General features: G+C 45.8%; 2 long non-coding RNA genes across 4 annotated transcripts in view; both read right to left on the bottom strand.

The window, feature by feature from the left end:
• Positions 1-250: 250 nt before the first annotated feature.
• Positions 251-7266, bottom strand: LOC128574843 (uncharacterized). Its single transcript, XR_008376869.1, has 3 exons — positions 4013-7266; positions 2115-3735; positions 251-2023 (listed from the first exon to the last, which is right to left on the bottom strand). It is a non-coding gene; the product is annotated as an uncharacterized LOC128574843 (long non-coding RNA).
• A 4990-nt stretch (positions 7267-12256) lies between these two features.
• Positions 12257-23937, bottom strand: part of LOC128574842 (uncharacterized) — a 33888-nt gene continuing 22207 nt past the window's right edge. For all 3 annotated transcript variants that reach the window (XR_008376867.1, XR_008376868.1, XR_008376866.1), the window contains 2 exons: positions 20798-20844; positions 12257-12781 (listed from right to left, as the gene is read on the bottom strand). This is a non-coding gene — a long non-coding RNA (uncharacterized LOC128574842). The remainder of the gene's footprint in view (positions 12782-20797; positions 20845-23937) is intronic.

The following is a 23937-nucleotide window of genomic DNA, read 5'->3' as shown; positions in this document are numbered from 1 at the left end:
CCTCCATTCACTCATCATCTAGCTAGCTGTGTCCAGCCTTGTCCACATCTCTGTGGAGAACAGAGGCCCAGACTCTAGCTGAGCACCTCACATCTTAATAGTCTTGCCATTCGAGACTTTATTTATTTATTTATTTATTTGAGACAGAGTTTCATTATGTCACCCTCGGTAGAGTGCTATGGTATCACAGCTCACAGCAACCTCAAACTCTTGGGCTTAAACGATTCTCTTGCCCACTACAATGCCTGGCTATTTTTTCGATGTTATTGTCATTGTTGTTTAGCAAGCCCATGCTGGGCTTGAATCCACCAGCCCTGCCCGGTGCATATGGCTGGCGCTGAGCTATGGGCACCACGCCCATTCAAGAATTTATTACTCTTAATTCCTAAGTTCCAGATAGTTTAGAACTCCAAGTTCTTCACAATTTATAATCTAACTGTTCATGGACAGTATTAATCTAGGCTTGAAAGGTTTTTTAGATTTTGAAATACATGATCCTAAGACAATGGAAGGTAACCATGCGACACTCTGGGATGAAGGGAGGCCAGGAGGCCTTAGCCACTCTGAGAGAGGCTGAAAGAGTAATAGGCCTTGGGTGTGGAAAGAGTGTTGCAGACCCAGGGTGGAAGGAAGAGCAATTAAGCTTCTTTAGAGAATGCCCAGATTGGTCACGCCCCAGCAGGCTTTCCAGGCCCTTGGCAAGCAGTGAGTACCAACTTAACAGCCTCCAATCAAGTGTGTTATTTATTTTACAAGTGACAATAAATTCCAAAATAAAACTGAGCGTTTATGTCCATGAGCAGGCCCAGAGTTATTAAAGCTGCTTGTGGCTGTATATTTGGGAAGTTCTCTTTCCAGAGCTGAGGGTGGACCCCTGGCCTCTACATCTCCCAGGGTTTGGAGTGTTGGAGCTTTGATCCTTCCCAGCTTTGCTGTGGATCTCTGTGGCTTTGGTGAGAGGTGGGAAGGTGGAGTAGGCTTCAGAGCAGTGGAAATGATGTAGGCATGCGTCAGGAAACTGACTAGGGCTCAACCCAAATCTCCAATTTCATAAGAAGCCCAGGATGCTGGCAGAAATTCTTGGCCCAGCACACCCCGGATCCAGGAGCACCATCTGCAGCCTGAAGCAGGGAAGTCCCACCTTGGAGGAAATTGAGGGCAAAAGGAAAATTATCTCTGTTGCAGCAGGGCTAGGCCTTCAACAGAAGTGGATCCAATATACGCCAGGTGTTACAGAGAATTTTCAACATGCACCTGTATCAGCCAATCAATTTTCAACATGCGCCTTTATCGGCCAATCAACTGGTTTTATTAAGCATCTACTATGTATTGTCAACATGGGATTCAGCCAGGTCTGTCATTGTGAAGGCCTCACCTTGGCTAGTACCTTAAATACAGCCAAAAGTTAGCCTGGTCCCCAAATCTTCTACAGTCTGACCCAGGGCCCTCTCTAGTCTCGCCTCTGGCTCTCTCCATGTGAACCCCCTGCTCCGCTGTATCCCACACCACACAGCATGTCTCTGCCTGCGCTCTGCTCACTCAGCTGGGTGCTCTCTCCTGCTCCTGGTGGTCCCCCACTCAGACACAGCTCATATGTCTCTTCCTCCTCTAATCCTGCTCTAACTTCCCACATGCTGGCATCATGCTTCTCTTTGGTGCTTAAAACACCATTTCACAAGATTCCATTTAAATGTCAGCCTCCCCAGTGGGCTGCACCTTTTCTCATATCTGAAGTCCCAGCCCCTAGCATGGGGCCTGGAATGGTATGTTATTTAGGATATTCGCAGACACGGAGGAGTGGGAATTATTGTTGCAGTATTATTCACGTCTGAATACAGTGGAAGGATCTGTTCTGATTCAGTGGAACACGGCGGCATCTGAAGTAGCCAGAGAAAGGCCAGAGTGAGGCACGAGGACAGACTGCTGGGCTCTGACCTCAGGGAGACATCAGGCTTTGCATTGCTGCTTCCTCCCTTCATGAATGAGCTGATCACAGGCAGATTACTTAACTCCTTTTCCTCATCTGTAAAATAAGGGTGGCCGTGAGGGTAACTGAGTTCATTCATGTGAAATAGGACACAGCCTGGCACAGAGTAGTGTTTGGGAGACATTACCTTTGGCAGTAGTAACAGAAGGGCCAGGAAGAGTCGTGCTGGTAGAAATAGCGTCACTGCATAAGGTAGGAGGAAAACAAAGTCTTGCCAACCGGAACTGAAGTAGGCAGCGGAAGTTGGCTTCCAGCAGAAGTCGAGCCTTCCCCATTTTTACCAATGTTACTCCCTCCCGTGACCTGCATGGATAAAGGTCAGGTGCGCTGCTGAGCCCCAGAGTGAAGGCAGTCCTCAGCATTCTGAGGACACCCTGGGGCTGTCATGTAACATGTTTTGTAGGTCCCATTCCTGGGTCTCTCTCTCCCCGCATCTCTCTCTCTCACTCTCTCTCTGTTTTTGAGCAGAATTTTTTTTTCCCTTAGCTCTCCTTTTCTCCAGGTTGCCTTTTTCTTAGTTCTCGACCTCTCTTTTCTACCTTAAAAATGTGGCTGAAAGCTTAATGTCGTATAAGGATCATGAGATGGGGATCAAAATGCCAGGCTTCCAGCCCTCGCTCTGCCCTGGATTTTGGCTGTGATCTTGGACAAGTCTCTTCCCTCCTTGAACCAAAGTTATGTCTCACGAAGAGGAACCTTTCCTCTCAGCAGTGAAGACCTCAAGCTGTATGTTGCCCTAAGCCCCATCTGATTCTAAATATCTGTAAGTCTCTGGAAATATTCTCTTACATGGAAATGCCTCTGTAAGCATGGAATTCATACAGAGAACTTGTTTTTTCATTCATTATTCAGCCAATTGAGCACAGATAAAATGTCAGGCATTCCACTAGGTGCTGGGAGTCCTGGGTGAACAAGTTAGATAAAGTTCCTCCCTCAAGGAGCTCATATTGGAGAAAAAAGAGCAGATGACAAATTCACTACTTTGCAATCATGGATGGTTTAAGAGAGGAGGAAACCACGTGTACAGGATGCCTCCTGTGGCAGGCAGTCTGCTAGACACACAGGCCAAGGTCATCTCAGTGGATCCTCACAATCACCTTAGGAAGTAGTTACTGTCACTCCCATTAAAGAGGAAAATGAGGCTCAGAAACATCCAGGAGGTTGGTCGATGTCACCCCGCTAGACATCGTGGAGATGACTCTAACTCCACCCCTATCATCCTGTTCCCCTGAGCACACTTCTTATTTTGTCTAGATTCTGAACTCAGAGGCCTGGGCACACTGAGAGAGCTTCACTTCCTTAGAAAGTGGGCCCCACGTCCGCCCATCCAGCCCTAGCTTGAGCTTTCTAGGGCATCTGTGTTAGGGCCCACTGCACCTCACCCACTCTGTCCCACCGTCTCAGCAGCCAGAGTTAAGAGATTTGTAGCTAGATTCTGCCCTCCTGGCCTATAGTCCTATAAAATAGCAAGCAGACAAAAAAGGAGGGGGACAAAATTAAAAAATAAACACTGAAGCAGATTAGAAATGACTAGGGAGTCTTGGGGATTTATGTCTCATGAAGCAAGGTGGCCAAGGAGGCCAGACAGGGAGCAGACAGCCCTGACGCCTCTGCCTGGGATAATTTATGCCAGAATGTAGAGAGGCCTCTGTTTGCAACTCACACAGGCCAGGGTGGTTCTCTGGGTCCTCCAGGCCCAGGATGAGTCAGAAGTTTTGTTTCCCCAGACCAAACCCATACATTGGATACTTTTTTTTTTTTTTTTTTTTTGTAGAGACAGAGTCTCACTTTATGGCCCTCGGTAGAGTGCCGTGGCCTCACACAGCTCACAGCAACCTCCAACTCCTGGGCTTAAGTGATTCTCTTGCCTCAGCCTCCTGAGTAGCTGGGACTACAGGCGCCCGCCACAACGCCCGGCTATTTTTTGGTTGCAGTTTGGCCGGGGCCGGGTTTGAACCCACCACCCTCGGTATATGGGGCCGGCGCCTTACCGACTGAGCCACAGGCGCCGCCCACATTGGATACTTTTTTATTCCCTTCCCTTCTCTATGATCTTGTTGGAGGGTCATCTTACAATACTGGTGAGGCTGATAAGACAGGGACCCTTACTCCCTTGGTCTGATGAGAAAGCTGAAACTAAGGACTGGCCAGGGGACCAGGAGGATGAGCCCCCATAGGTACGTTTCCTTCCCACTCATTCTCCTTCCTCTGCTCCTAACCCACCCTTAAATTAACTGTGTCCAGCCAATGAATTAATTCACCTAGACTCTTGAGCAACAGCATGCTCTAAGACTGTTGCAAACACAGAGAAGAACAAGATAAAGGCAGATGATAAAGACACCTTTTTAAATATGTATTGCTGGTGATAATAAAGATCGTGTTCATCAAGGATCTCTCTCTAATATAGCAATCAACAGAATCAGAAAAGCAAAACATTACATATAAGCTTTGCAGAGAAAATGGGAAATAGAATCAATGCTAGAGTCAAACACAGGAAAGACTGTTCATTGGCCACATTCTTCCAAAGCAACTTGCTGGGCATTGGGAAGGCTCTTGTCCTGGGTGACATCCCATCAAATGAGTCTGAGCATAGGAACATGCTGTAAGAATAAGAAGTAGCTGGAAGACAGCAGATTTTGATGCAGATGCCTAACCTGTCTGTATGACAGGCCCTCAAGCATTATGCTATTCAGGCACTATGAAGGTGAAGCCTCGGTCTTCATAGTAGGATTTGAAATCTGATTAACATGGGTTTCCTTTGAAACCATTTTATCAACCACTGAATGGAGATAGCGATATCTACCTTGAAATTTTGCCTTGGAGAAATCATGTAAAAGAATTCTAAAAAATTAACTACTTTAGTCCAGATTTCACATGAGGCCCAAGATATCAGACAACACATCCTCAAATACAGTCCAAGCCCACCACGCAAGAACTGCAAAAGATGATGTTGAAAACTGCTCTTGTGTGTTTTTGCTGACCCAACTTTGGCATATAAGAGAGGTGGGAGAGGCCAAGAACAAAGTGGGGGATTAGACAGGGGATTTCTAGAAAGAGCTGTAAGTACAGTTTTGTGTCTTTGTACACTCCTTCCCTTAACTCAAGCCTGGGGAAAGTAGCTTTAACAAGATCATTGGGAAACTTGATGTTTTCTCTATGTTTAAGGGATTCAGTACACTGGAATCTGACTCCCACTGCTAAGTGTGAAGGGTCAGAGGCTGGCTGATCAACTGTTCTAACAGCAGAGTAAAAAGAGGTCGCTGCTCTGGGAACAACCTATTCTCTCAGAAAGTATCAAGTTAGAGAATGCAGAAGGGTTTTCCCAAAGTAGGTATGGACCCCATGAGAGGGAGATGTGCTAAGTCAGCCTAGATTATGTCAGAAGACCATAGGGGGACAAAAGCCCTCACGCATAGAGGCTGGGAAGGAGTCTGAAGGAACCAGCTGGAATAGAAGCGCCCTGACCCACATCAGGAGATCACCAGTATGGGTCAGGGGAGGGAGCTGTTCTCCAAAGAACCCACAAAAACACCCAGTAAAAGAACAAGAAAGTGTAAATGCCTATCAAGCTAGAGAGATCCTGGATCTTCAATTCTATGCTAATCCAGTTAGAACTCTCTTGTTCTCCTTTCCTTCTTCCCATCCCTGACAATGGACAGTTAAAAATCCCACTGTGCTCAGCAAGATGCAGAAGGAAAGAGGAAGGAAGGCACAGAGCCCTTGGCAGTGCAGGAGACTGGCCAGCAGCAATTCCAGGTCCAAGCATTGGATGAGGAAAGTTGCTTTTAAATGAAGTTTGAAGTTTATTACTGCTGTTATTGCTAATGGTAGTGCTATGGTTTGACGGTGTTCCCGGAAAGGCGTGTGTTGGAAACTTAATCCCCAACGCAGCAGTGTTGGGATGTAGGGGCTAAATGAGAGGTGATTTGGCCCTCGTGAATGGATTAATGCCAATTATGAAAAGGCTTGATGCTGTGAGTTCAATCTCTAGCTCTCTCTTTGCCCCTCCACCATGGCATGATGCAGCAAGAAGGCCCTCACCAGAGGCCAGCCCCTCAATCTTGGATGTCCCAGCCTCTAAAATTATAATAAACAAATTTCTGTTCTTTTAAAATTACCAGTCTTAAGTAGTCTGTTATAGCAGCCCAAAATGGACTAAAACAAGTAGTAATATTAACATCCCAGATGGGACATGTTAATTATTAAATCAAAACAATATTTTGGGATTTAAAACAAATGAGGAACTTTGTATTATCTAAGAGAAAACAGAAAAGAGTTGTGGAACAAGTCCAAGTTTTTGTCAAAGGAGACAAAAAAGATTCAGCCCTGAAGATTGACTAATGGAAGTTATTTATTTTTTATTACAGACGAATATGAGGGTACACATGATTAGGTTGCATTGTTCACATTCATAAGGTTAAAGTCAGAGTCGCAGTTGTTTCCTTCACCCAGGAAGTGTGCCGTATATCCACGCATTGTTTGATTTGGGTGGAAACTTGCTGAACTCTCTTCCCCCACTTTTTGAATTTAATTGAGTTTTTCTCTCAGGTGAGCACATCATTAATCTACTAGTTTCAATTTAGTATTGAGCACATGATGCTCATTTTTCCATTCCTGTGATACTTAAGAGAGTGTTCTCCAAAGCCACCCAGGTTGTTATAAAAGAGACACAAAGGCTCCATCTTTTTCATGGCTAAATAGAATTCCATAGTAAAAATATACCACAGGTTATACCCCCAGAGTCTAGTTTATTCAATGCAAGTTACATGAGACAACATATGTCATACCTTACACATGCTGGCCTTGAGTATGTCCAAGTTTGCCTCTACCATGTCTCTGGGCTCAGTTGACCTTGGTTAACCAGCAGTAGGAAGGGCCAGACAGCTAAGTTGAGCAGCTATTGTGCATCTGTCCTGTACTGTAGTCTGGGGTAAAGATAGGAGGGGAAGACCCTGTCTTGTGCTCTCTGGGTGCTGGGGATTTAGTGATGAACAAGCCATACTACTGTTTGTATGTATGTGAAAGCATAAGAAAGCACGAAGGAAGGAGAATTTGCACATGCATGTGAGGATGTGTGCATGCCCCTGTAGATGAGGCAGAGTTTCTGTGTATGCGTTTGCTGAGAATCTGTGTGTTCATGTACATATGCATGTGTGTAGTGAGAGGAAAAAAAAGAGAAAGCGTTTCTGGTCATAAAGTTTTGTTAACCTGTCTGAAAGCTGAAAGCCCCTGGCCAAGACACAGTTCACACGATAGGAAAGTCCCTTAGAAATAGCCAGATGGAGGGGTAAAAATTTCTCAAATCCATTGTGAAGCCAGAAAGGAACGTGGCTCTCTTCTTTCCCTCTTCTCTATCTATCTCATTAGTCATACCCTCTCTTCCTAGGAATCTACGACAGGGTAGAATCAAGTGCTAGGTGGCTAATCTGACTTTACTGCCACTTACGGAGCATCTACTAAGGGCCAGGTTCCTTATGTATGCTGTTCCTAATTTTAACACTAGCTTTTCAAGTTATTGAATAGCTTTTCCACAGGCAAAGAAACTGAGGCCCATGAGGTTAAGTGACATGTCTCTAGGCATATGGCCACTAAGGGGTAAATCAGGGATTTGAACCAGTCAGTCTGACTCCAAAACCAATGGTCTGATCACACTCTCTCCATCTCTCCCAAGGCTTCTGGGAAAGAGAGGTGCTAGCAGGACTACAGCAGGTCTGGGTCCTGAGAGCCAGAGGGAGTCCCCAGCCTTCCCACCATGCCATCTTTGTGGAAAAGAACTAGTCCAGACTGACCCACACGTGCTTCAGCCATCCCAAAGCCAAGATGACTGGAATGGGCTTGCACGTTACAAGTTCATTCCAAGAAACAAATAGTGATGCAAATTTTTAACATTATGAAACTGTGCATAATTTTTTAATTAGTTGGCAAATTATATGGCCAGAAGGGCTTTCCTCTAGTCTCTGAAGTAGATATTAACCTTATTAACTTTTTTTTCCTTTTGCAAGTTAAGTTGGTTCTTTGTGAAGGTGGATGCGTGCGAGTGTGGTTAAGTTCTCGTTTTATTTGGCAGGAATCTTGGCTGGGGTTTACAAGGAAAACTTACTTTTAGATTTTTCTTCTGACAGTGAACTTGGCCTCCCTTATTCCCTGCTGAAACCCTACACTTTGCAGGCAGAAACAAGGGATTAAAAAAAAGAAAAAGATAAAGAAAGAAATTAGGGGGAGAAAACAACTGAAGAAAAATAATCCTCTTAAAACAGTCACCAGGAGAGGCAATGGAGTCCTGGATGGCGGTGGTGTGGGTTCCAGCCGGGTGATTCACTTATTAGCTGGCTTTCTGACCTCGGACAGACAGCCGAACCTCTCAGCTCTGTTTCCCTTGTCTGCAACATGGAGAGAATAACCCTTGCTCAGAGGCGCCACTCTAGTCTGCTGAGAAGATCAAGTGGTATGTCATCTGATAAGGTGATTGGATTTTACAAAGCACTGTCCAAATACAAGTCTGTGGCATTATCTCTGACACCTGGACAAAGGTCCTTGGGTGTCCCTGAAGCAAAATCTGACAATAAGGGAGCCTTCAGGGTGACATTGAGAAAGAATCTCTCTTAGCTCAGCTCCTAGGAGGGACCCTGAAGGGAGATCTAAAACATGGGGATGTGGGTAGGAGGTGGGCATGCTTACTGTATGTCAGTACATGCACCTGTGCCCTTGAATGTGCACATCTAATTGCTTGTGTATGTGGGTGAGGCATGTGTGAATGCCTGCATCAATATTCGGGATGGGATTCATTTATTCCTTCATTCCACTAATGGGTTTTGAGGGTTTACTCTGCTCTCTGGGTGCTGGGGATTTAGTGATGAACAAGCCATACTACTGTTTGTATGTATGTGAAAGCATAAGAAAGCCCGAAGGAGAATTTGCACATGCATGTGAGGATGTGTGCATGCCCCTGTAGATGAGGAAGAGTTTCTGTGTATGCGTTTGCTGAGAATCTGTGTGTTCATGTACATATGCATGTGTGTAGTGAGAGGAAAAAAAAGAGAAAGAGTTTCTGGTCATAAAGTTTTGTTAACCTGTCTGAAAGCTGAAAGCCCCTGTCTTTGTCTGTGCTACTATAACAAAATGCCACAGACAGGGTAATTTATAAAGAAGAGACATTGATTTCTTACAGTTCTGGGGGCTGAGGAAGCTAAGATCAAGGCATTGGTGTCTGGTGAAGGCTGCTCTCTGCTTCCCAGATGGTACCTTGTTGCTGAGTCCTCCAGAAGGGAGGAACATTGTGGCCTCAAAAGGCAGTTGGAAGGTGGAAGGACAGGACAGCACTCCCTCCAATCTAATCCCATTCATGAGGGCATAATCCTCCTGATTTAATCCCCTCCCCAAAGCCATACCTCTTAGAACTTTTGCATTGGGGATTAAATTGCGTAAGACTTTTGGAGGAGACATGGTCATTCAGCCCATACCAGCCCCTGAGATAGCATCTACTCCAACACATAATATTCCAGATGGGAACACAAGGCCCAGAGAAAGGAAACGGTGTGTAGATGGTGAGCCCACACCAAACAAAGACCAGAATGCACATCAGCTACTTCTGGGCCTAAGGTTCTTATCTTTCTTTTTTTTTGAGACAGAGTCTCACTATGTTGCCCTTGGTAGAGTACTGTGGCGTCACAGCTCACAGCAACCTCAAACTCCTGGGCTTAAGCAATTCTCTTGCCTCAGCCTCCCAAGTATCTGGGACTACAGGTACCTGTCTCAACACCTGGCCATTTTTTGTTGCAGTTGTCATCATTGTTTAGCTGGCCTGGGCCGGGTTCCAACTCACCAGCCTCGGTGTATGTGGCTGGTGCCGTAACCACTGTGCTACGGGTGCCGAGCCTAAGATTCTTCAGTTATAACCTAAGAATATGGGGAAGGAGGTGAGGGTGGGGAGGGAGGGGGGAGGTTGGGCAGAGGGAGAGTGATTGGTGGGATTACACCTGTGGTGCATCTTACAAGGGTACATGTGAAACTTAGTGAATGCAGAATATGATTGTCTTAACACAATAACTAAGAAAATGCCAGGAATGCTATGTTAACCAGTGTGATGAAAATGTGTCACACTGTTTATAAAACCAGTGTATGGTGCCCCACAATCGCATTACTGTACACAGCTATGATCTAATACTAATAAAAAAATAAATAAAAATAAAAATAAAAAAAAGAAATGTGAAAATTCAAATGTAAATTAAGGGTCCTCGGGGAAGAACCCGGGAGATAGAGTGGAAAGGTTGGCCTGGCTCAAGTCTGCAGGGTCCTGAATGCCATGACAACAGGAGGGTTTGAGCAGGAGAGTAGAGCAGTCAGGTTTCTGCTTTGTATGTGTTGTTCTGCTGTGGAAAAAATCAACTGCAACAAGAGACACTCAGGTGAGAGAGCCGGGAGGGGCAGGTGTTACTGTCCAAGAGAGGCCTGAACCGGGGAGGGGGTGAAGAAAAGTGGGAAAGAGCAGAAGAAAGTTTCTAGCCTAGAATCAGAGGCTTGCGCATCCATTAGGATGTGAAGGGTGGGCTCATGTGTTTTAATCTTATGCGATGAGGCCGTTTCCCCTAAAACTGGGGCTAGCAGGAGTCTGGGAGTTTTTACAAACATCTCATTAAGACCTCAGAACAGCCCTATGAGGTGAGTATTATTTCCCCCATGGCACTGAGGAAACAATTGTGGCTCAGAGTGAAAATAGCTGCCCAAAGACATGCAGCCTGACTTGGCGATCCAAGGCGAGAACACAGGTCGGCCTTGGTTCAAACTGAATATTGACTAAGTCCGTGATCATTTATTCAGCATCTATTTTGTGGCAGGAACTGTACTTGACCTTTTATGCACATTATTTCATTTCAGTCTTCCAATGACCATTTCTCCATTTTTCAGATGAGGAGAATGAGATTCAGTGGTGTGGCCAAGGGTACATACCTGCTCCCACCCGCACCTGAACCCGAGTCATCTGATTCCAGGGTCCATCGTCTTTTAACAATTCTTCGTGCTCTTCCTTCCAAAATCACAACAAATGTGTTTGCACATGTGGGCTATTTAAGGTGATGTGGATTTATAAATTCCCATCCCTAGAGAATGTGCAGGCTTAAATTATAGACTAGTTCAGAAATGTTTTTTTAAATGCCTGGATTATAAGCCCATGCTGTGATTAAATGTCCTACTCCTCATCATCAAAAAAATCACATAAAGAAAGTCACATGAGGCCTCCTAAATCCCAGCCCCATCCATCCCCTTTCAGTAGAACAACTGTGGTCTCTATTGGGTTCCCAAAAAACATGGGGACAGGGGGCTGGAAATCAAGACACGTGGGACATGGGGAACCCCTTCATGAGATTCAGCAAGTCTGTGCGGGTCTGGGTCATTCCAGTTCCAGCCGTCTGAGATTGATTCTATGCCCTCATCCCCTCAGAGACAGTACTTTTCCTTTAGTTACAGGAGGCTGGGCCTATGCGTCAATGCCAGCCTGGTTTCCCTCAGCTGAGACGGTGCAGGCAATGAAGGCCTTCAGGCTGACCACAGAACCATCCTCTCCCTCTAACCCTGAACCCAGCCTGTGTGATGCAGAGAGTATAACCAGCCCCACCCATCAAAAGGTGGGATCCAAAATTCATCTTATTTTCCTAAGCCCTGCCACTCTTTCTAAATGTTCCCTGCCCTCTCCTGTGTTCTTGTTTCCTCAGGGTGCCAACTGAAGTCCTAGTGGTCAGGACACCCAAACCTGGCTTCTAAGACTGCCATATGCATTCGTGCAACTCCCACTGTCAGCCTACCCATCAGAGGCCCCAGATGTGGCATCAGAATGGATGGGGCCTGAAGACCCCATGCCCTCCTGAACTTCATGCTCTGGTCACTGGAATAGCCCGAGGGCCATGCCAGCTCCAACACCAGCTTATCTGCCAAGACCTCAGCATGCCTTTGGTCAACCTTACCCAATTCCCCACACTCGAGCTGATTTCTTCTGGCTTTTTTAGTCCCAGAGTCTCTAACCTCACCCCACCCTAATCCCTGAAATTAATTCCTGGCCCTACTTCAAAGGCCTTTCAGACTCCGTGAAAGTGATCTCCTGCCCCAAGTGCACTGACACAAAGACCCCATGGGTACTTCTTCCCAACCAGAAATATCATCAGAGAGTCATCAGGAAGGACTTGGCCCACAGCCCTCATCAAGGTCTTCTCAACATTCATTCCAAAAAAACTTAGTTGTCAGAAAACACACCCAAGAAAGTGGTCAGGAAGCAACCAGTCGTCTGAATTATTTACTGTCCCCTGGAACTTAGCCAGCTACATGCTGGCCATGCAGACTCTGGGAAAATATTTATGTGGGTCTTGATGGATGCTTGGCCTGGAAAGACTGCCCACTGTCATCTTTTCTTCCTGCTGATAAGGTAAAGCTTCACATGTCAGACAGCTCTTAGAAGAGCCTGGCGGCCAAAGCCTGGCATTTAATCAGAGGGGGGTGAATAGCCACAGTTCTCAGTCTTGGTTGTCTGCTACCAGCGTGGTGTACCCATCATCAGCTGCTGCTCTGTCACACCATGGAGTGGCCTAGAGGACCTCAAGGTCTCTGTGATCTTATGCAATTGTGGCTCAGACAGAGTCAAATGTATTTTCCAGATCTGCCATCATGATGCCATTGGTTCATCACAGAGCTATTTTTCTTGGCATCCTGGAACGTTCCTCAAATTCCAGCATCCTAGGATTTCTCTTTCCACTGATTCAATTTCTGTAACCAGATGGGAGAACTCCATCTGGAAGAGGAAGATCTGAGCTTAAAATAAAAGAAGGGAAATTAATTTCAAGCTGTGTTTATCATGCATACAATATTTGCAAAGCTTGATGCCGAGCCCAAGTTTTGGGGCAGTGAAATACCCCATGTCCTGTACCTCTAAGTCACACTGAGCCCCAGTCCTGTCCCTTAAGAGCTTACAATAAGGCAAAAGGGAGGGTGGCCCACAAGGCTCCTTTTATGTCTGAATTGCTCCTCATATTTCTTCCTTTCTGTATACCCCAGGACCCCTGCCTGCTGCACTCCTAAGCCATGGAATTCCATCTCCATCCATGATCATCCAGAGCTCCTCTTCAGGAGGACTTCTGGCCTCCCGACTTCCCATTTCCTGTGGACAGCCTGACCTTGCAAGTACTTGTCCATTGCAGAGTTTAGAGCTAGTCCCTTTGAAGACCTGCCTGAAGAAACAGTCATGGATACAGACACAGGACAAGGGCTGAGGAACCCCAGAGTTCTCTAAAACACTGTGTCCACCCAGGAGCTCCTGATGCCTTCTCTGAGCTGCTCAGTGTCTTCTCAAGACCTCCTGCCTACTCTAGTTTCCCTGAGCAGGGAGCTTTCCCAGCCTTTCTCTCTCCTCAGACCCACACTTCCTTAGGAAGTGTCCATATTCCCCTCTGAAGATGTGATCTAGTGCCTATGGTGGCCACTGAGAAATTGAACTTGGGAGCCTTCTAGCTTCCCCCAAGAAAGTAATCAAGACAAGCCTGGTTGGGTTGTGCTTCATCTCAGTTCATCTGATTTGATGAACCATCCTTGTGGACTCTCCTTTTCTCCATTCAACAGATACTCACTTAAGACCTAAGTGAGTATCATGGACACCACATGAGTGAGATGACATGCAAGGACAGATCTGCCCTGTCCATTACCCCTAGGTGCCTGGGATCCTCAAGCCATGCCCTAAGATGTGGCCAGCCCAGGTTCTCAGCCTCTTGCACCTTGTGGCCTCATGACTCTCTCGAGCCACCTGCCTCACTCGGAATCACAGCATCACAGGAGATCCAAGCAGAAAGGCCCTTAGAGACCAGACAATCTACAAAATCAGTAAGAATGGAGCTGTCTGGTATAGGTCAAGAATGGTCTCCAGTGGAAGACTGTGCCCGGGATGACAGAGCCCTATGACCAAGTGTCACAGGTTGAAAAACTCTGATAATAGAATTTTATTATTTTACAGAGAGGCAGAGCTGGAACCTAGATAGTAAGATTAATTGTTCCAAGCCTCAGGGAAAGACACTGTAGACATCTCTTATAATCCTCACAAGAACCCTAAGAGACAGGCTTTGTTAAATTCTCCATGGTTCAAATAAGGTAACAGACAGAGAAAGATGAAACAAACATTGCAGGTCACACAGCTTTGAAGTGGTTGACTATAGATTCATACCCGGATCCACCTGATTCAAGAGTCATTTTGTCCAGAACCCAGGCACTCAGCTGCTAAAAGAAAATAATAATAACAATGCCAAGGAACCAATGACCAATACTGCTGTCATAACTAACCATAATTCAAATACCAGTCCTCCCAGGGAAGTTATATTTTAATATTCTTTATTCATTCCAGAAGAAAAAAATAGCTAAAACCCAAATGACATACTCTGGTACCATAGTAGAAAGAGCTGTAACAGGGTATGAGAAGCCAGGGGAAGCAATAACTATCTCCACCAGGGGTTTGTCATGGGAATTAGGAAGGCTGCTCCAAGAGGGAACATTTGAGCAAGCCCTGGAAAGACGAGTAGAAATTCACCCAGAGAAATGAGAAGAGGGGTTCCCTTATACCAAGCTAACAGGCTCTACAAGGCCAGTTTGCTGTCTCTAGGAAGCAATGAAGAATCTCTCCCTGGGAGATTCAGCTGAGCAGGGATGCTGAAGAGTCTTGGGTGCAGGGCCCCAGGATCATAGAAGTGTTCATCCAGAGAAGCAGCACTCTGTCCATTGAAAGTGACTCTGAGGATGAAGAAATTAATACATCCCAGGGATAGTAGCTTATAACATTGACCATGATACTAACAACTTATGTATATTATGACTTTTCTATTGACAGAGTTTCACTTTGTCGCCCTCAGTAGAGTGCCGTAGCATCATAGCTCACAACAGCCTCCAACTCTTGGGTTCAAATGATCCTCTTACCTCAGCCTCCCAAGTAGCTGGGACTACAGGTGCCCACTACAACGCCTGGCTCTTTTTAGAGATGGATCTCACTCTTTCTTGCGCAGGCTAGTCACGAACTCCAGAGCTCAGGTGATCCACCCACCTCAGCCTCAGCCTGTTAGGATTACAGATGTGAGCTCCCATGCCCAGCCTTCATGTATACCATTCTTATAAATCTCAGAATAAAAAACTTCCAAGTGAGTTAATTTATTCTTAGCATCAGTCCTGTGAGCTAGAGAGCCTTCTCCCACTTTTACAGAAGGGGAGGCAAAGCCCAAAGTCACTTGGACCTGTCTGCTCCAAACCCACTGCTGTTCCTCAGGCACACCCCTGCAGATAGTGAGCTCTTGGCCAGTGGCGAGTGTGCGCACTGAGCCTGGATTTCTGCTCTGGGTGAGAGAGAATCTGTACCAGCTGCTCTCCAAGTCTCAACAACTTAAAGACAGTAAAATTCTGCAAGTCAGCAGCAGGGCCAGCTGCCTTCTGGGGCTGCTGGCTGAGCTGTGGGTGGTCGGGAATGTTCCAGACTTCCTGGGTCCAGTGTTTCAGGTCAGAGTGTCTGGATTAATGATCCATCTCTAGGAAGAGCCAGAGAAGCCTTGATGCTGGGCACGAGGCATTGATTAGACTTTACACTCCAAACTTCTTTCATCTGAGGCTCTCCAGATGGGGTGGGACCTAATAATTAACATTCTCTGAGCCTTGCAAGATGAGTGAGCTGGAGGAGGGAAGAGAGTCTCTGAGAAGGACCCACTGGTGGTGGGAGAGGAGCCCCTAAAGCCCTGGGTAATCTTGGCAGATAAACATATCTACATGGCCAAGACTCCAATCCTGCCTGCAGTTTGTACAGGGAGTAGTTTTGTTCTCACCTTTGAGTTTGCAACATTTCTATGGGGCAGTTGAACCAGGATTATTATCTTGCTGTACAGATGGGAAAACTGAGGTCAAGAGAAAGGCAGAGGATTGCTTAAGGGCAGAGGGATCAGGATTAGAACCTGAATCTGCTTCCCTTTCTGGTATCTTTCTCGTGCAGTGGGCTATCTCTTTTGTGGGTGTTAGACCCTCTTGACGCCTTGATAGGGGAGAAGGTAGGGGTGTGATAGGATTTTTTTTCTTGAGACAAGTTCCCACTCTGTTCCTCTGGCTAGAGTACAGTGGTGTCAGCCTAGCTCACAGCAACCTCAAACTCCTGGGCTGAAGTGATCTTCCTGTCTCAGCCTTCAGAGTAGCTAGGACTACAGATTTGTGCCTCTTGAACATCTAATATATTCTAGCTGCTGTGCCAGGTACTGAAAATAGCAAAATAAAGGCCCTGAATTCTGGAGCTTAGAGTCAGGAAGGAGGGAATGTGGGCAGTGTGGCAGGAAAGAGATAGATTATACAAATGCTGGGTTCAGTGAGGTGTCACAGTGCTGTAAGGAGGGAGTACAGTACATGTATTTAATATTACAGAGCACTGTGGACACAGAGTCTCAAGGAGGAAATGGTAGAGTTCGCTCAAGTCGTGAGGTACAGGCAGTAGTGAGGTTATGGTCAGAAAAGGCTGAAGAAGTAGGATAACCTTCAAATGGAACCTTACAGTGAAGAGAGGTAGGAGGTAGAGAACAGAAGAATGGGATGTTCCAGGGAGAAAGAGGGAAAGACAGGCATGAAGCCACCAAGTTAACTGAGAGCAACTGAGCTGACAGCAGAGTGGGATTTGAGTAAGAGATCGTGGGAGATGAGGCTAGAGAAATAAGCGAGGGACACAACAATGAGGTCTCCTGACCCAGGTTAAGGGGACTGAAATTATACAGAAAGATTTATGCAAGGAGGCAACTATGTCCTAGGAAGCTTACTCCCGCTGATGCACGGATGATGAACACGTTGAAGGATTGAGGAAGACACTCTCCAGGAGGCAAAAAATAAGGGTGACCTTCTTTGGTTACTTCGTAGCCACAAAGACACGCAAAACTCTTATCAGGTCTAGAAAAGCCTACATCTTGGGAATTCTCTTATTATAAAAATGTGTGTTCCATGGTTGTGCAGGTATGCTCAGGTCCCTGGATCTAGACCTGTTCTACATTCCTCTGATCGGAGAATAGATCACAGCTTTCCTTCCTCCATATTACAGAACTCTCCACACCACTATACCAACTTCTACACGTTCTCCCATCGTGGGCTCCCCTTAGCCACTAATACATGGCACGAAGTGCCTCATGTTCACAACCCTCTGCTTTGAATCTTAGATGGCTCCACCTGGGGCAGATTTCCCCTTTTCTTCAGCCCTGGGTATGGATGAACTGTGTGTCAGCCCCTGCAGGCTCCAAGGATGCAGCTCTGCCCTCACCTCCATGGGGCCTTATAGGTCATAGTGCAACCCCCCCTCAGCCTGTTCAAGACCTTCTTGGACAGATCCCAGCCAGCCCCTATGGTCTCACATTCTCCTCTCCCTCCAACACTCTGTGCTTGTCACACTGAGGTATTTATTGTTCCCTAAATACCACAGTGGTTTTTTTTTTTTTTTTTCAGAATAGAAACATATTTTTTATGAAAATGCTAATGCATAGACCCTCTCATTCAAACAATACCAAAGGTTGGAAGTAGGAAGTAAAACTTGTCCTCCACCCCTTCTCACCCACCACACTGAAAATCCCATTCCCCAGAGATAAACGCTGCTAACATTTGGGTAAATATCCTTCCATATTCTTTTAAAAACTTCCTCCATTTTAATCACACTACCAAACCTGAGACTGTACTATAAATCCATAGTGATCAAAACAGCATGGTACTGGCACAAAAACAGAGAGGTAGATGTCTGGAACAGAATAGAGAACCAAGAGATGAATCCAGCTACTGACCATTATTTGATCTTTGACAAGCCAATTAAAAACATTCAGTGGGGAAAAGATTCCCTATTTAACGAATGGTGCTGGGTGAACTGGCTGGCAACCTGTAGAAGACTGAAACTGGACCCACACCTTTCACCATTAACTAAGATAGATTCTCACTGAGTCAAAGATTTAAACTTAAGACATGAAACTATAAAAATACTTGAAGAAAGTGCAGGGAAAACTCTTGAAGGAATCGGCCTGGGTGAATATTTTATGAAGAGGACTCCCCAGGCAATTGAAGCAGTATCAAAAATACACTACTGGGACCTGATCAAACTAAAAAGCTTCTGCACAGCCAAGAACATAGTAAGTAAAGCAAGCAGACAGCCCTCAGAATGGGAGAAAATATTTGCAGGCTATACCTCCAACAAAGGTTTAATAACCAGAATCCACAGAGAACTAGAACGTATTAGCAAGAAAAGAATAAGTGATCCCATCTCAGGGTGGGCAAGGGACTTGAAGAGAAACTTCTCTAAAGAAGACAGGCACACAGCCTTCAGACACATGAAAAATGCTCACCATCCTTAATCATCAGAGAAATGCAAATCAAAACTACTTAGATATCACCTAACTCCAGTAAGATTAGCCCACATAACAAAATCCCAAAACCAGAGATTTTGGCATGGATGTGGAGAAAAGGGAACACTTCTACACTGCTGGTGGGAATGCACACTAATACATTTCTTTTGGAAGGATGTTTGGAGAATACTCAGAGATCTAAAAATAGACCTGCCATTCGATCCTATAATTCCTTTACTAGGTATATACCCAGAAGACCAAAAATCATAATATAACAAAGACATCTGTACCAGAATGTTACTGCAGCCCAATTCATAATTTCTAAATCATGGAAGAAGCCCAAGTGCCCATCAACCCACGAATGGATTAATAAATTGTGGTACATGTATACCATGGAATATTATGCAGCCTTAAAGAAAGATGGAGACTTTACCTCTTTCATGTTTACATGGATGGAGCTGGAACATATTCTTCTTAGCAAAGTATCTCAAGAACGGAAGAAAAAGTATCCAATGTACTCAGCCCTACTATGAAGCTAATTTATAGCTTTCATATGAAAACTATAGCACAAGAATATGGGGAAAGGGCCAAGCGAGGGGAGGGGTGGGGGGAGGTTGAGGGGAGGGAGGGTAATTGGTGAGGCCACACCTACAGTGCGTCTTAGAATGGGTACAGGCAAAACTTACTAAATGCAGAATTCAAATGTCTTCATACAATAACTAAGAAAATGCCACGAAGGCTATGTTAAACAGTTTGATGAAAATATTTCAGATTGTATATGAAACCAGCACATTGTACCTTTTGACTCCACTAATATACACAGCTATGATTTAATAATAATATAAAATTAAAACAGCTTCCCCAAGGATTTCCCAAGGTTCATGCTTTACTTGGTTTCTGTTGATGTATGAGCTCCAAAATAAAACTTGTTCAAAAATTAAAAAATAAATAAATAAAAACTTCCTCCATTTTGAAAGCTCTTACCCAATCTTCAAGACCCATTGGCGCTGCCACCTTCCCTCCTGGGAGACATTACTGTGCCTCTCATAGGTCGGATGCTTACATCTGACACAACACCTGCCACTCGGCATTGAAACGATGTGCACACACCTTGTGTCTCCAGCCAGTGGAGTATGAGACCATGATCTGAGCTATCATCTCTGGGAGGACAGAGTGTGACAGTCTCAGTCACTGACCTATTCACAGTACCTAGGTCCTCAGTAATACCTATCAGATACATGGATGGATGGATGGATGGATGGATGGATGGATGGATGGATGGATAGACAGCAGCCATGTCTCTGGTATAACACATAAGGGAACGAACTTGTTACCAAGACCTCAGTTGGGGATTAAGGACCTGGATTCCTGTCCTGGCTCTGCCGTGTACTTGTCACCTAGCCTTGTCACACTCTGTAAGATTCCATTTCCCTACCTGAAATTGAATAGTGGAGCTGGAAATTTCCCCAGGACCCTCCCCAACGGATGCTCCAGAATGCTCAGCTGGCGCTGGCCCAACACCCCTATTTCACACCTCTGTAATTACCCACCTGCATGCCTTTTATTACAAAGATTGAGGTGGGGTGGGGCTCATTAAATAAAGGGCAAAAGGAAATTGCTGGCTTGCCGAAATGACATTGTTGGCATTAAATGGATTAACTTCTGAAATGAAAAGCCCACTAAAGCAAAACCAAAACAGAAGGAGCCGTGGCTTCCGCTGGGTCTTTTGCTTCAGCCTGCCTGACCTCCAACCCAGGCTTCCCCATCCGTTCTTGAAGGGGACGTGACAGAAGCAACTGTCCCATCTTCATATAGGAATCATCTCAGCATTCCCAGGAACAAGAGCCTGGGCGCTGAGCCCTTGACCATGGATTGAGAACTCCTTGTGAAGCCTCCAGACTATGAGAGACGGGTAGGGAACAAGACAACACAGTGGCCGATGGAAGCTGGGAGAGAGAAGCAAAGCCTAAGGGGGTCCAGGGTCTAGGGATCCAGGGAAGCAACTCCTAAGCTGCACGATGACCCATTCTCCAGACAGACTTCTGGGAAAGGCATTCCATGCAGAGGGAAGAGGAAGAGGAAGACAAGAAATAGAAATATGAAAGAGGTCAGCACATTCAGGCAGTCACGGGCAGCCACTTCCTCACGACAAAGGGTCATCAGCTAAGCCAAGGGTAAAAGGGGAGAAAATGAGTGAAGAAACACCACCTAATCTGTGCCTCCGTAATCATCAGAAACTTTGCATATATTTTCTCATTTCATTCTCAGAGGGCTCTAGAGAGAGGTATTATTTTCTCCATTTGATGGACGAAGATGCCAAGGATACAAGGCTTGCCAAAGCTTCCCTGTTAGTGACTATGCAGCTGGGCTTCATGCTCAGGGCTCTCCGGTTCCAAATCTGTGTTCCCTCCCCACACTTTTCTGCCATCCAGACCCTTGTCCTTGTCCATGAGAAGCTTACAGTCTGGTGGTGCAGCAGATCCAGTGACATCATGTCAGCTTGCCAACCTGTGACCAAAAATCAAGAATTCTATTATATCTCTGAGCTTCGAGGGTACCAGAGCTATCAGAATGAAAGCCCAAGGAATATTTTAAAGAACACTGAGGTTGCAAGGTCCCCTGACCAGGGGCATTTGTGATGTCCTACTTCTGAGGAATGACAATATGATGACAGAGTTCCAGGCACAGGTTAGAAAGATCCTTTCAGGTAGAGAGGCCTTTCTAGCACCTATCTGCTTATAAGCCCACACCTGAGCCTGGAGGCCACCAACACTCTCATGGGTCAGTCCTGGTCAGGTTCACCAGATGCCAGACTAGGTCACTGGGTATTAATAATTGCGAAGGGAGCAGTTAAACTGAAAGCCAGTTCATTAAAGATTAAGCTTCATCTCCATAGCCCTCAGGGAAAGGGAGATTGAAGTGGGAGTCAGGGTCTGTTCCAGGAGGTCACCTTCTGTGCAAGTCTTCCTGGATAGCCTGGGGTGAGGAGCCAAGAGGCCTGGGGTCTAGTCCTGGCTCCACTCTCCACCTGCTGGGGGACCTTGAATGGGCTAGTTCCCCATTTTGAGCTTCCGTTTCCTCCTTTGATCAATGAAGAAAGCCCCATCAAGGCTGTGATGCTCTAGCAGATGCTGCCCCAAGAATAGTCTATACATGCCTGCCCTTCTCCATCTATACTAACACTTTTCTTCCATGTTGTCTAATGCGAGTTTCACTTTCTGTTTACAACCTCTGTGGCCATGGAAAGTAAGCAGTACATCACAACTCCACCAGGAGCCCTGGAATGCAGAGACTCAGATCACTCCTCAATCCACACACGACAGATCTCCTAAGCCAAATCTGGAGGAAACTCTTCTGAGCTCCCTGATTCACAAGAATACATATTCCCATTTAGTCCATTTCTGATACCTCCCCTTGGATCATCCCATCTCAGTGGAATCTGTTAATCGAAAGCTTCAGAAACAGCAAAGCTGCAGGATCTTCACTATTAATCTTCATCTAATACCAAAGCAATGAGGCAATTGTACAGTGAACCAACCAATAAACGGATACTGAATTATCTGGTACCTTACACAAGGCACTGTGATGGTGTCAGGGCTCCACTGGTGGCCCCAAATAGAAATGGCACCATAATCATCCCAGTTTGCAACCAGCACTTTCTGTTAAGGGGGCGTGTCTGAAGACAACAGCAGTGAACAATGACAGGCTTTAGGATATTAGGGTCATAAAGGTGAGAGGAACATTTGGAGATGGCAGCTCCATCTCTTCCTCTCTTTTTCAGTTGCCCTTTAACTAGGCTCATCATGAAACGAATCTAATCACTTTTCTGGCTGTAGGTGGCAGCACTGGCTCCTTTCACTCCCCAAGGGGCCCCTGATTTTTTGCTTGAGAACAAATGCTACTCTTGCCAGCAAAGAACAGGATAATGCAAGGACAGACTAAGGTAAACCCGCTTCAGAAAAAATACCCCCACCTATTTAGGATGTGACACATCTAGTGAAATTCACCAAACTGCCATAGCCTCACTCTACTTGTAAAATAACCCGGTTGGGATTCTAGCAAGACACTATACTTCACCCCAGGTTTCCCAAAGAACCATTGCAAAAAGTCCACGAAACTCAAGGAAGACTCCCCAGAAGTCCACCAAGGTTCACAGAACCCCAGCTCAGAAAACCTGGAGCAGGAGAACGGCAGACTAACAACCCAGAGCCTGGAGTACCTCATCTCAATGTCTGTTTTTCTCAGACATGGCCCAAACTTACATTGGCTGAGTGCTCCCTCCATGCCAGGCACATTGCCGGGCTGGTTACATGCACTATGTCAATCACTGTCTGGCAACTTCCTACCACCCCACTTTACCAAGCGGAAACCGTGTACCCAGCCTCCACTTCACACAAATGGAAAGACCGGAGAGAGCAGAAGATACTTGGTCAGCATCACACAGCAAATCACTGACAGACAAGGACTAGGACCCTCATCTGCAACATGCCCTCTGGATACCCTAGGATGTGCAGGGCCACTGAAATGCAATGAGAAGGACAGGAAAGGGCTCCAGGCTCAGGACACATCCTACACCTCCTTTGAATAGAGTACCCTGGGGAGGGAGTCAGGAATGGCCCTTGAATCTAGTGCCAGCTCCACCCTAAACAAGCTGTGTGGCCTCAGGCAAGTCCCTTCACTTTTCTGAGCATCCGCATCCTTCCCAAAGCAGTGGTGAGTACCTAATGGGACTCTGGCAGGAAAAAAGCTTTTAAAAGTATAAAAGTGCCTTTGGAGGTATTGTTATTAATTATTGTTATTATTATCATCATCATCTTTCATGGTTATTAATGACCTGTTATCTGCTGGGGATCTGTCATCAAGGAATTTCTTTAAGCCTTTCTTGGACCCGTTTATATTCCCAATCAGCAGCACCTCCCTAGCTTTTGATCCCAAGTCCCTAGCCCAGGGAGCAGCAGGCAACTTCTTTGGCAGCCTAGAGCCTGGGTTTGAACAGCCTTTCTCAGTCTCCTGTGTGGGTTCCATCATGACCAACTGATACAATGCGATGTGCTCTCACTTTCTCCCTACAAACCCATTTGTATACCCAGGTCTGTGTCAGGGATCTCCACAAGAAAGAGAAAATGACATAAGCCTTGCCTTCTTAATCTGCCCCCATCCTCAAGCCCAGAAGCCAAGGGTGGGATGGGGACCCAGGACATCCTCTTAGGCTTGTGTCCTAATCCACAGCCCCAGAGAGCACCAGAGGACCAGGGTACTACCCATCTATCTGTTCTCAAAGCCCAGTTTTCTCTTCATACCAGGGACAAAGGACCACAGGCCATTTACCAAAGATAGTGCACAAGCCAAAACATAAACTAAGTTCAATCAACTTTGACACCTACTCTGGTCTGGACTCTGCAGATTTCAAATTGAATTAGACAAAGTCTGGTTCCTACCTTCAAGAAGTTCACTGTCTACTAGGTGAGACCAAGGCATCGACAGCCACCTTGCAAAGCAAAGGCTTGAATAGAGGATTCATGAGAAGTAGCTTAGGGAAGGGCTTAACTTGCCCTGCCTTGGATGATCTGGAAATAATCAGTAAAGAAGGGGCATTTGATC

The sequence above is a fragment of the Nycticebus coucang genome, chromosome 22 (assembly GCF_027406575.1).
Source record: "Nycticebus coucang isolate mNycCou1 chromosome 22, mNycCou1.pri, whole genome shotgun sequence".
Taxonomy (NCBI): Eukaryota; Metazoa; Chordata; class Mammalia; order Primates; family Lorisidae; genus Nycticebus; species Nycticebus coucang.
Note: the sequence above shows the minus strand (reverse complement) of the source record. Positions and strands in the feature narration are given on the sequence as shown.